The following is a 12,324-nucleotide window of genomic DNA, read 5'->3' on the forward strand; positions in this document are numbered from 1 at the left end:
AGACTTCAGGTTGTTGCTTAGTGAGGGAAAAAGTCCTCTTGCTAGTTCAGTCCGGTGCCTTGGGGAGATGAACACCTATAGATTTGTTTTTCCTGTCAGAATGTCACGTACATGTGGCATGGATAACACAGGAATGACCCCACTGTGACCCCTCCAACCATCTGCTTCGGCTGGGCTACGCCAGCCACTCAGCTCATCTGCCTATATGGTTACCGACCCATTCCACATGCCAAAAAAAAAGACAGATGCCCCTAATATACCAACTCCAGCCTCAGCCAACCCCCACTTCTCAACAGCATTTTAGTGTCTCTCCTCATCATCCAGACCATCATCCAGATACCCTAACATCCTTCATCTTCCTCCTCTACCACTGCTGCCAGACTACGAGCTAATCTCTGCCACATAGGAAACATATGCTACGCGATAATGGAGGTGGATTTTACACGTAGATACTCAAAAAAGACCCAAGCTACATCTATAAAAGAACACGTGAAATATGGAAAGACCATCATAAGAGATAGACTGAAAACCACTCGTGCATGCAGCCACAAATGCACACAAAGACACAGATACAGGAGGCCGCGGTCCATCCTCTGACCGGTCGGTGACCTGACAGCCCAGCAGCTGCTAGCTGTTTGATGTTTCACTCTGAGGATCACATTTCATTTCCAGACTATCCAACCAATTGAAGAAAGACAGAGTGAGGGAGTCTCTTCTTCCTCGTTTTATCATCTAGCACCATAGCGCCACGCTACCAAGAACACGGTCACAACATGCGCATATTAACCACAGGGAAAAGCATTTTATTTAGCCTTATAAATACACTTTTTTAACACATGCAGGCTGACACATACCCATAAATTTCCACTTTAGTACTTTATGCCACTGACTCAGAGGCTACTTCACTGCCAAAATGCATTCACATGTCAACAAAGTCAGCTGACAATGGCACACAAAGTGTGTGTGTGTGCTTGCATTTGTGTGTGTTTGTAAGTGGCAGATGGAGACAAGCTGGACATTAGAGCCTCTGGCCTGATGACACGAAGTCATCACATGACAGCAGTGCTGAACACTGCCTTCAGAGACATGCACACAAAAACACACGTCCTTCTGAAATCAGCATATTTATGGATACATTAGTGGATGCCCTATTTTAAGTACTGAAACACATATGGTAATATGTGTTTCCTATTTAAATCAAGTTGAGGCCCACGCCTAGTAGTTGAGTGACCTATGAGGTTACTCTAACACCTACAGTATGACCATTCGGCTGTAATACCAATGTGTTTTTTCTACCTTTAGGAGTTTTTTAATACAAATATATAGCAAAATATTACAATTCACTTCAATTATCAGCAAGCCGCCATCCCTTAACCCTTTAAGACCTACCATAGAACCAAGTCCGCCAGAGCTTATATTATATGTTTACATGCTGTGGAGCCATTTTTGGGAGCATTTCAAGTTGATATACATCAATACAACCATTACAGCCTAAATTTTAATAATATGTCTGCATTAAGTGCATAGTAACTACATAAATTGCAAAAAAGTGCAATAAACTACAAAAAAAATTAAAATCGTTTTTGCTTTTTTAACATATATTTCTAGTTAGAGAAATTTAAGAGGCTTATCCCTCAAAACTGTAAATACAAAAAAGTTGCACAAAATAGTTTCCCACCACAGGAAATTTATTTTGAGTGTCTTCATAGTTTTATTTTTGAAATACACCAATTTTTATACACTGCAGGAAAAACGAAAATAAATATTATAATGCAAATTTGCAAAAAAAACAGCATATGCATCAAAATAAACTATTTCCAGCAGTGCAATATGAGTCCTAAGCATCCCAGAAACCACACAGAAAGTCATAAAGTCAAACATAACTTTTAAAAACACCAGTATAGGCTCATGAGGCCCTGATGGTAAAAAACTACATTTCCGCAAAATGACGTCACTTCCGGTTTCAGGCAGGTCATGGCGGACATGCGATAGTTCACGCTGATGGACGTAGGAAGTGTTACAAACAGCTGATCGGATCGGCAAAGCGTGTTTCTGGAATATTATGTTTTTGTTGCTGCAAGTGCTTTTTATGCAGTTTTTGCAAAGTTATATGTGGAAGGAAACTGTGACCGAGGACAAGCTGATGGCATAAGATGTAAGTACAACTCCTCCGGTTTCATATGCAAAAAAAAAAAAATTGCTCTAGCTCACGTGGTTGCAGAGCTACCGGGATTTAAAAATAGTTACGCAAAATGGAGCGTGTCCGCTCCGACCGGCTTTAAAGGGTTAAACTGAATCATTTCAAACACCAACTAAAATCAACACTTAATTTCGAAGTTCAAAATTTAAAATGAACTAACCCAAACTTACTAAAGAGTCATTACTGAATACTCAGACCATTGCATGATGCAGCACAAAACAACCTACATTTGATGCAGTAGCTTGAAAAGATGAAACTTTCAGAAAAGTCCCATGATTGCTTTGCTTCCTGTTTTGACTTCTTCTGTGCAGAGGTTTATTGAGAGTGATAACACCATTTGTTCAGCAGAGGATTGCAATGACTCTGTTATGCCTAAAAACACCAGCATTTATGGTAATGGGCTGTGGTTACATCATATATGATGTGCACAACAACCAATTTAGTAACCATACAGCATGCCTGCTAAACGATCAGTCTGCTACTTCGTAGCACAAAACAGGAAAAGGTGATTCTCTCTGTTTTAATGACATTTGAGAGCAAAAAGCAAAATTGAATAATGGGAATGGAAAAACCACTTCCAACATGTGTTCTCTGGTGAGGTTTATAGGCAATCATCAACCAATAGAATTAACAAAACAACAACAACAAAAAACTGACATAGGACCTAAAAGTGTTTTGCATTTGGGAAATGATTCAAATTACATAATATAAAATGTTCAAAAATCCTTCATTTATATCCCACCTTTTACAACATCGAAGTGAAAGGAAAAGAAGAACTGTGTATTCACTTTTGTCCTTGCCTTTCTTTCTGCTGTTCAAAATGGATCTGGCCTCTTAGTGTGTGGCCACTCAAGAGTGAGAAGAAGAGAGACTGCCCCGGGCTAAAGGGCAACTTTAGTCGTTTCACTCAGAGTGAAAACTCACATACACACTTATACACACATGTGAAGAGGGTCCCAAATAAGGATCTTTACCAGGAATTCAAGAAGGAGGCTTCAACGCCATGTGGGGCTGCTTGCCCTTAACTAGACACACACATGCACAAATGTAGGAAAAAAGGAACTTTAGACACAGACATAGAAATTATGCACTCTCGTACTCACACTCGCAATTTTTCTGCTAAGAGTTGGAAGTGTAAGAAAGTGGAATACTTACTCTGTGTTTGATGACAAGGAGCTAACCTCCTTCACCAACACAGCTAGCTGTTAGCTGGCAGGAGGGGATAACTTCATTAAGGAAGTGTTTCAATGAAAACAAAATGGAAATTGAATACAGCCTGCTCAACAAACTTTTAAATATATTGACACAAACACGGAACTACTCATTCTTATAAAGCATACATAATAATATTTAAGCTATCTAGTAATCCAAATTACTAATCAGAACTTCCCCGTCACACCCTCATGATCCTACAGATGCACACAACATAAATAAGTCCATCCATCCTTTGCTTATGCAGGGCTGGGGCGCGGGGGCAATAGCCTACGCAGACAAGTAAACACCTTGGCCTACTCAGAGTCTTCTGTAAGTTGGACATTCAGAAGCAGAACCTAGAAGCATGCTAGTCAGATGTCCAAGCTACCTCACCTGGTGCCTTTTAATGTGTAAGAGTAAGCTCTTGAGTTTCTCCTGAATGACTGAAATTCTCACCCTGTAAGCTACCGTTCAGAGAAAGCTCATTTCTGGTGCTTGTATCTGCAATCTCATTCTTTCACCAGTGAGCAGGACCCAGAGAAACATGCACTACATAACAACCCATCGATGAACCAGAGTGGGTACCATTTCTGACCGAGAACCTTGGCCTCAGACTTGGAAGTTCTAATTCTCATTCTGCCAATTCACATTCCACTCTGAACTGCAGTGTGAGCAGTAAGCCACTGTGTGATAATCATAATAATACATCTTATTTCTTGGCACCTTTCTAAAATCCATGGTCCCCAAACAAAGCAGATAAAGCCAACAGTAGGACAAACTCCACAAAAAGCAGAGACAAGATTCTGAGGCCTCAAAGACAAAGCTTTTTGCCACTTGGCTCCTTCTACAAACCCGAGCAAGTCCATAAAAATGTAAAAAAAAAAAATTAACAGAATTGGTGACAAATGGTAGTGCTAAGTAAAATCCAATAGTCCAACTTTTTGCTAGTAATAGCCTTTTAGCAATGGGTCAAAAAACCCATGAACCCAAAGCACATCCTACAGGATACTCCAAGGAATGCGTTTGAATGCCTTCTTCAAGTCCACAAAAGACAAGTAGACTGGCTGCACAAACTCCCATGCACATTCAATTATACTCGGAGGGATAAAGAGCTGGTCCAGCATTAAATGATCAGAATGAAAACAATGTACTGCTCCTGAATCTAAGGATTTTCTTAATGGATGGACTTTCCTCTCCTTATCCTTGCACAGACCTTCCAGGGAGGCTGAATAGAGTATTCCCCCTATAACTGGAGAACACCCCCAGTCCCTCTTCTAAAAAATAGAAACCAAGGTCTTGTTCTATGGCTTCACCAAACTCCTCCAACACCACAGTCTTTGCTTCAGTTGCAATCTGCTTCACCTCTGGCATCTACCAGCTGGTTTGGGGATTACCACCATGACAGGACCAAATCCCTTGCAACCGCAGCCTCATGCAAACACCCCAACAATCGAAATGCAGGAAAATGTTCCATTTGGACTTGATAGCCCCAGCTTTCCTTGGAATATTGTTGAAGTTTTGCTGGAGATAGCAACTGAAGATCCGATTGGGGCCTCTGCCAGATGCTCCAAGCGGACCATCACTATCACAGCTTAGCTCGTCTCCTCACCCAAGTGTCCAGAACATTCAACTGCAGATCTGACAATATGACTACAAAATCAACCTGCAACTTAGGGTGTCCTGGTGCTACGCACATTTATGGACATCTTTATGTTTGAACATGGTGTTCGTTTTGGACAAACTGTGGTTAGCAAGTCCAATAACATAACAGCACTCAGGTTCAGATGACAGGACAGTCTCACTGCTGTTGCTCATGTGAGGTCTCAAGTCTGCCAGTAGCAGGACAATGAGTCATTTGCAGGGTACTCTAAAGAGTTGTTCAGCACATAAACGCAAACAACAGTCAGGACCTGTTTCCTGACCCAAAGGCACAGAGCAGCAATCCTCACATCAACCAGGAAAAACCTCAACATACAGTCAGCAAGATGAGGGAATGCCAGAGTATCCACCACTGCCTACTGCCTCTCAGTTGAACAGAATCCAGGCCCTCTCCGTGGGACTCATTCCAGAGCCCGAGCTGCGTGCTGACTTTATCTAGCTGGTGTCGTTTGACCTCATGCACTAGCTCAGGCTCCTTCCCTACTAGAGAGCTGTTGTTCCATGTCCCAGTAGCAAGCCTGAACATTCGAGGATCGGACTGCCAGGAGCCCACAGGAGGGCCTATGTTGCTTCTTCTGACTGCACCCACCTGGGCCCCATGTGCTAAGGCACTTTAACCATGACCTCTCCCTCGATCCCCAGTAATCTTGGGCAAGATAAACTGGTCACTGAATGTCTTTTTAATCTCTCATAGGAATCATCTGAATTGCAATTTTGTTGATCCCTCACAAAACTGAGTAAAGGTAAATTTGGTAACTGTCATAGAATTTCAAATTATTCAATATTTTTCTTTTATTAATTTTATATTATTTAACCCTTTAAGACCTACCATAGAACCAAGTCCGCCAGAGCTTATATTATATTTTTACCTGCTGTGGAGCCATTTTTGGGAGCATTTCAAGTTGCTATACATCAATACAACCATTACAGCCTAGATTTTAATAATATGTATGAATTAAGTGCATAGTAATTACATAAATTGCAAAAAAGTGCAATAAACTACAAAAAAATTGAAAATCGTTTTTGTTTTTTTAACATATATTTCTAGTTAGAGAAATTTAAGAGGTTCATCCGTCAAAACTGTAAATACAAAAAAGTTGCACAAAATAGTTTCCCACCACAGGAAATTTATTTTGAGTGTCTTCATAGTTTTATTTTTGAAATACACCAATTTTTACACTGCAGGAAAAACGAAAATAAATATTATAATGCAAATTTGCAAAAAAGCAGCATATGCATCAAAATAAACTATTTCCAGCAGTGCAATATGAGTCCTAAGCATCCCAGAAACCACACAGAAAGTCATGAAGTCAAAGATGACTTTTAAAAACACCAGTAAAGGCTCATGAGGCCCTGATGGTAAAAAACTACATTTCCGCGAAAATGACATCACTTCCGGTTTCGGGCAGGTCATGGCAGACATGCGATAGTTCGCGCTGACGTCTAATCCAATGTAGGAAGTGTTATGAACAGCTGATCGGATCGGCAAAGCGTGTTTCTGGAATATTATGTTTTTGTTGCTGCAAGTGCTTTTTATACAGTTTTTGCAAAGTTATATGTGGAAGGAAACTGTGATCGAGGACAAGCTGATGGCATAAGATGTAAGTACAACTCCTCCGGTTTCATATGCAAAAAAAATTATTGCGCTAGCTCACGTGGTTGCAGAGCTACCGGGATTTAAAAATAGTTACGCAAAACAGAGCGTGCCCGCTCCGACCGGTTTTAAAGGGTTAATTCATTCCACTTCTTTGATCATCTGACTTTACAACCAATTTTCAACAGTGACCACAATATCCTCTGTTTTTAAGAGCCCGTATCACAGCGTAAATTTGTTTCTTCTTTTTGTGTTGACCTTCAATAAAGTTTGGACTGTCGTCACTGTCCATATTTCTACAGGCCAGAAAAGATGAGTGAACTATAGAGAAGTTAACTGTTAATTGGCTTGCTAATGTATTACAAGCTGTGTGGGAAATAAAGAAAATGTGGGGGGTTTTCAATCATTGTTCTCAATCCACTGCAAATATTTATGAATTAGAAATAACCAACTGTTCCGCAGGAAGTTTTTATAACTTAGCTTACATGGATGTTTTTAAGTTCAAATAAAATGTTAAAGATTTTAAGGCCTTTTGAAGAGCTCTGAAATTATTGTGATTGATAAACTTGTGTGTGAGCACAAACAAGTACAAGAGGCAGTAAAGACAACCAAGGATGCACGCACACACATACACTATCACGCAGACACGGACGCATTGCCTTGATACTTTGTGACCTGTTTCTTTGCCCTGGCTTACCCTTCTCAACACTGCCATAAACATGACAAGGCCTTGGGATCAAAGCTGTCTGGGCCATCAGCCCCCTTACATACAGACACATGGAGCCAGCCAGCCAGCCAGTGAGCCAGTCTCTCTGACACACACACACACACACACACACACACACACACACACACACACACACACACACACACACACACACACACACACACACACACGCTGCTTTGCTCAGAGAAGGCTCTGTGTCTTTAACCATCATCAGTCTGATTAAAGCTGGTGGTCCAAGAGTGTTTCCACATCACACACCACTTCTTGGCAGAACTCAGCTCTGCTAAGAGGCACTAAAGGCCACAAGGTTTTCACTTGATTGCCAATGAGGGAAAACACTTCTGTAAAGATTAGCATCTTTGTTCTGTGAATCCAGAACTGCTGCTTTAAAACAGCAAAAGAAATGGTTTCATTTTCACACAATGCTAAAGATCCCTCAGGCCAGTTAGAAGCAACATGTAACATTGTAATGATTTAGTTGAAGAGAATTTTGTTTACAAGATCAACATAGGCTGTACATGATTATGTGTAAATATAAATTATGCCCTGTATTTCAGGTAAAAGGGTAAAAATAAATATGCACACAAGTCATTGATGCAGGTTTCAGATTCTGAACCTTTCTGGAAATAATATTGTAAAGGTAAGTTTGTTTTTCACTGTAAGGAAGTGTACATTCAGGAGCTTGTAATGACATCTTACCTTTACTTTCATTCACTTGCATTATTGGTAAAAAAAACCCAACATATTTTAGTGGTTGAATGTTGCAGCCCGTTCTCACTCCCGAGGCGTAACATGCCGACGTTTTGTCACGTCCCACGGCGTTCCTGAGGAACGCGAAAGGAGACCTTCGGTGTTCTTATGGTACGCGGCGGGTTATGGGCGAAATCCAGTGCAATGACGCTCCCGCGGTAGTAGACGTTCCAGCCCTGTATTCCAGCCCTAAACCTAACCTTATCCCTAGCCCTAACCATAACCTTTTTCCTGACCTTAACCAGGACTTTAATGATGTTAAATAGCGTGTTTCTAAGTGATTTGAAGAAAAAGAGTGAACATGTGTAGATTGAGTCCATACGGTTCTCATATTTCCTCATTTTTCCGAGGTCGTCATTTAGGAACGTGGTGGGTAGCCGAAAACGTAATATGTTGACGATTTGTCACCTAGCGTAAAATGTTACGCTTTGGGAGTGAGAACGTGTTGGAATGTTATGCTTTATCAATATCTCACTTTTCAGAATGTGCTGGTTACATTTTGGGTGTGAATTCTGTTTGTTATTTGACTAATAAATAACAATGTACGTTTTAGTTTTAAGTAATTAAGCAAATAAGTACTAGGTAAAAACATTTTCTTTAAAACATTTCCAACCAAAGTTCTTTAGACTGAAATAAAACAAACAGGTTCTTAAAAATTGATGCTGCATGCATTCACAATCATTTGTTTATAACCCAACAGCAACCAATCCTCTAATCACAACAGAGGCATTCCTTCAGCTTCCAAATCCTCAGAGTTTTGGTGCAACGATAGCAAAAGTATGAGTTCCTGTTGATGCATGCTTTGAATGATCAGGCGTGATTGTGAAGTAGACCTTAATGATCTTTAGGGAATACACGGATGCATCATATCTCCCAAATATGCAGGTCCAAGACCATTTAAGTCTTTAAACAGAAACAGCGCCACTTTTAACTGGACTCTGTAATATACAGGAAGCCAGTGCAAGGCAGCTAACACTGGAGTAATGTGATCTCTCTCTTTTTTGTCCCAGTCAGTAATCAGACTGTAGCATTTTGGACTAATTGTAAACGGGCAAGAGATGATTGCCTAACTCCAGGATACAGTGCATTACTGTCGCCCAGTTTAGATGCAACAAAGGCGTGTATAACCCTTTACTGATCAGAAGGCTTTAAAAAGTTTATAAACTGGAAATCATTCTGAAGTGGAAGAAACTGCTTTTGACCACTGCATTTATTTGTAGGTCAAATTTCAAACTGTAACAGATTATCCTGAGGTTCTAGCCTGTGTTTTTATTAACCTGTTGGTTAATAGTGGAGAGCCAAAGAATATGAGTCGGTTGTGGACTTATTTAACTGATTCCAAAACAACAAACCAAAAGGCTGACAGACAACGAAAAGAAAAATGATATGCACACAAACTAGAGGTCATATTAGACCAGTGCTACACATTTAATGATATCCCCCAAAATCAGAGGGTTCATCAGGTCCATAGGAGAGCTATTTGGGAGTTTATTTTAGAAAGCATGAATCCAGTGGGTGGGAAAGAGTGCTCCACTGTAAAAATGAAAAAACAAAAAAATAGTTGCACAATCTAAGGTGATGTACAAAATCAAAAATTGCACACAACAAGATGTTGGCTAAGCAGACTGGTGCAGGTAATGTGGATGAAGTTCCCTTGACTCCTGTGGGGGAAGCATGCCCAGCAGTTGTTCATGTTTCAAGGTAACAGGAGTAAAAGGTACTTATTCTCTGGGGTGGTGAGTGAGTTCTAGACAACGCAAATAATGTACATATAGTCTCAATGCATGCTCCAAGATCCCATTATGCTCTTTTAAATGTATGCTTTAGACTTGAATGGGAAATTATGACTACTGTGAACATTCCAGCAGAGGTGAATCTTTATATTTTTTGGATTTTGATCAGTGACATCAGGACCTGGAACAAGTGCTGGAACAAATCCAACACTGAACCAGTTTCACAAAACTTAGCAAGCAGTTTGCTAACTGTAGCATGGGAGATGGGTGGTCTCGTAGGGTGTCTTGCATTGAAATCTGCTGCAATGACCCGGTTACTGCTTTCACCAGATATCAACACAATTTCGATCCGCTCCTCACGTGTTAACCTCTTCAACATGTCAATGGCTGTGAACAAAGAGAAACTTGTAAATAACTCATGAAAGAATAAAGTTACGTTGAAACCAAGCACACCATTGTTTTTCTTGTGACATTACCAATAAGTTTGATGTGTCACATGGCCCTCTTCCTATTGAAAAAACAAAAGTTGCATCCAAGATGGCCGACTTCTAAATGGCCACCATGGTCACCACCCATCTTGAGGAGTTTGCCCCCTCACATATACTAATGTGCCACAAACAGGACTTTAATATCACCAACCATTCCCATGTTATTACGGTGTATCCATATAAATGGCCCACCCTGTAGTTCTACATCACAGCTGGTTCAGAGCCAAACAAACTTGGTATTTGCTCGTTATTAAGTCACTAGGATTTTGTCCCATCTCTAGCATTGAGGTATTTAGATGAAAACTTTTTTTTTTTTTTACCACTCATATAGATTTAAAAATCACTTTTAAAAATCTTAGCAATAACTTGGTGCAATGGTGGAAACTATTGAAAGCAGAACCTGAGTTCTGATTTAAAATAAACAGGATGTTTTGCAAAAGGCATTTTGGCACCGTTTCACTGTTAAACTTATAGATGCCTAAGGCTACCAAAACAGGACAACAGGGAAAATGAAGCTGTATCTACATGTCTGAAAATCAATACATGGGCACAAAAATGCACACACTCCAAGCCTGTGGACAGGTCCAGCAACACCTCTGAGACTGTGATCTCACTTTTTTTTCCCAGTGTGATGCTACTTGCATAAAGGGTGAGAAAGGAGCAGGGGGAGATGCTATAGACCTAAGTGCCTAGGTGTTAGCTCTCTGCCTGAAGACATTAAGTAGCACTCTGGTCTAGGAGTGTAGGGCTCCAGCTCTCAAAGAGCTTGTGACACATAATGAACACCTCAGTCTTAGAATGCCACAGTAGATTTAGAGGGGAAAAAGGTCAGCCGCTGCTGTTTTCTTCAGCAGAAAAATAATAGAGCTTGACATAGTTTGTTATTCTTCTCTTGTTTTTCGTTGAGTTTTTGGAATCACCAAACATTCTGAGCTCCATCAAGTTACACTCACCTTTTACTAAACATGGATTTTATTACTTAAATGGCAATAAGTTATAGAATCAAACTTGTACTCATCTGTTCAGACCCATAGCAGTAAGGAACATGACACCTCATTTAACTAATGCAGAAGGGTTTGGCACATCTTTACTTTCCTAACCAAGCTCTCATACACCTTTTTGCACATATATGTTAACCACTGCACAAAGCTGTAAGACGGGATGCAGAATACCAGGACACACTGGCCTCAATGAAATGTATGTGTTTTAATGTTAGCAATCCATCTTTCCTGCTATGTTACGTGAAAAAGGTGCATTGTGGAAAGGTGCATTTTGGTGTGGTCTACTATGGGGCAATTTCTCTTCTTTGCAACATATGTTGCTGAAACTGAGCAAAAATGAAACACATGCCAGTAAGACTTGTCCCAGACCTACTTGCCAAGGTAGCTTGGCACAGGGCTACTGGCACTGCTAAGCACCAAAATGGACTTACAGTATGGAAAATGGAAAGTGGAAACCTATGCAAATGCCCATGTAGCATAGTTGGATGCCTTTTTAATCTTGGAGCCTTAGCCTATTGTGTAGGCTTTAAGCCTGTGGACAAGAGAAGAAATCCATCTTAGCCACTGAGTCACACTCCAGAGTTATACTTCACTTTATTTAGGTAAAAGCAAATATTGGCATCAAAGCATTTTTGCTTAGAAGCTTTGTTTAAGATGATCGCTCACTTGCTACCTTCTCATTGCATCCAAATGCTTCCTTGAAGCCTCTCATCCTGCACTTTCCTACGCACAACCTTGGACTTTACGCTCCCTCATTGCTAATGCTGCAGATTAATGGAGGATCACAGTCGCAGGGTAAGCGAGGGCCAGGCAACATACACACACCTTTGCCTACTGGCACCCACTGGGCTTGTCAGGGTGGCCCTTGTGATCAGCAACACAGCCTGAGCTTTTCCACACACACACACACACATGCACACACGCACACACACACACACACACACACACACACACACACACACACACACACACACACAC

General features: G+C 40.6%; 1 protein-coding gene across 5 annotated transcripts in view; it reads right to left on the reverse strand.

The window, feature by feature from the left end:
- Nucleotides 1-12,324, reverse strand: part of bcas3 (BCAS3 microtubule associated cell migration factor) — a 367,208-nt gene that overhangs the window by 114,686 nt on the left and 240,198 nt on the right. The gene's annotated exons all lie outside the window — the stretch shown is intronic.

The sequence above is a fragment of the Neolamprologus multifasciatus genome, chromosome 14, assembly GCF_963576455.1.
Source record: "Neolamprologus multifasciatus chromosome 14, fNeoMul1.2, whole genome shotgun sequence".
NCBI lineage: Eukaryota > Metazoa > Chordata > Actinopteri > Cichliformes > Cichlidae > Neolamprologus > Neolamprologus multifasciatus.